Below are 1,388 nucleotides of genomic sequence, written 5' to 3' on the forward strand. Positions count from 1 at the left end.
CACACACCCAGCCCACTCTCTCTTCATACTGTTGCCTTCTGGTCTGCTTTTTTCTTATACTACTGTTATAACTCCTGTGTATGTCTGCACTGTCATGTATGCACTATGTCCATACTTTCTTCTGCACTAGAAGCTCCCGTCGTCAAGTCAAATTCATTGTGTCTGTAAACATGCTTGGTAATAAAGCTCTTTCTGACTTTCTGACAAGGGAGAAGGAGAGGTAGGGGTCAAAAGGCAAAGGGCTATATTGTCGTTTTTAGATATATGCTTCAGACACCGGTCACGCTGAGGGCGTTCCCCATAGCGACCTCTAGAGGATGCAGTGTCTCGTTCCCTTATCAGGGAACCATGGTTACATACGTAACCTGAGACGATTTCCATGGTTACCACTAAAGTAAACATATTTTAACCATGTGTAAACAAAAATATAACCTAATAAGCAATTAAGGCATATTGAATGTTAAAATGCATTTAAAATATAAAGTTAAGTGGATATCATTAACCATTGTACTCTTAGTAATTTACCATTTTTCTGAATTGCTAAAACACATTTCTTGAAACCATCACTCATTTTCTCAAAACCTTAAACACAAATCCAAATACTCAAACCAAATTCACAAAACCTCTGACTCTTCCATCAAAATCAAATCACTACAATCACTACAAAACCATTTCACTTGCACTCAAAATCCAACGGTGCTCTCAGATCACACACACATGAGTCAATAAAATAAACACTACAGAGCATTCATTAGACACTACATAGAAAAATGGAGAGCACAGTATCCAGAATATTACAGAAAAGTTTTGCAATTCTGTAAAAAAGTATAGGAATTGCAACTGAGTAAGGTGAATATATTGTATAGGCCTACTGTATGTGCATTACAGTTTTTCTGAATTGCTAAAACACTAATCCCAATTCTCTGAACCAAATTCTCACTAGCTTAGTTTTTTTTCAATTGCTAACATCGCTTTGTCCAATCTATAATTACTTTTTCAAAACTGTAAACACAGTTAGCAAAACATCCATCTGTTGTGATCATACCATTAACACAATTCATGTTGTTTCACACAATATTCAGTCAATTAACATGTTTCTAAAATGCTTACATTTTCTTTTCACACAAGTTTACGCCATACCAAAATCATGGATCACTCTTATCTTTTTTACAAATGCTTAAACACTGACAGAAATGAAGACCTAATAATCCAAACTTTAAATATAGTGTAAAGCCTCTACTTCTGCAACAAAAGAGCTGATAATAATTATTTGAATTACTGATAATTGAGAAATAGCTCATTCAAATCTTAATGAATAATTTCAAGTCTTTCCATTACATGGCCATGCACAATAAAAAGGCACTCTCTGGATTGGTTTTGTTCAAAAC

At 34.7% G+C, this 1,388-nt stretch overlaps 1 long non-coding RNA gene across 1 annotated transcript in view; it reads right to left on the reverse strand.

The window, feature by feature from the left end:
* Positions 1-445: 445 nt before the first annotated feature.
* The window catches only part of LOC107573324 (uncharacterized), a 6,915-nt gene continuing 5,972 nt past the window's right edge, over positions 446-1,388 (reverse strand). The window contains exon 3 of the long non-coding RNA XR_001607487.1: positions 446-532. This is a non-coding gene — a long non-coding RNA (uncharacterized lncRNA). The remainder of the gene's footprint in view (positions 533-1,388) is intronic.

Source organism: Sinocyclocheilus grahami, unplaced genomic scaffold (assembly GCF_001515645.1).
Source record: "Sinocyclocheilus grahami isolate Dianchi unplaced genomic scaffold, SAMN03320097.WGS_v1.1 scaffold1918.1, whole genome shotgun sequence".
NCBI classification, from domain to species: Eukaryota; Metazoa; Chordata; class Actinopteri; order Cypriniformes; family Cyprinidae; genus Sinocyclocheilus; species Sinocyclocheilus grahami.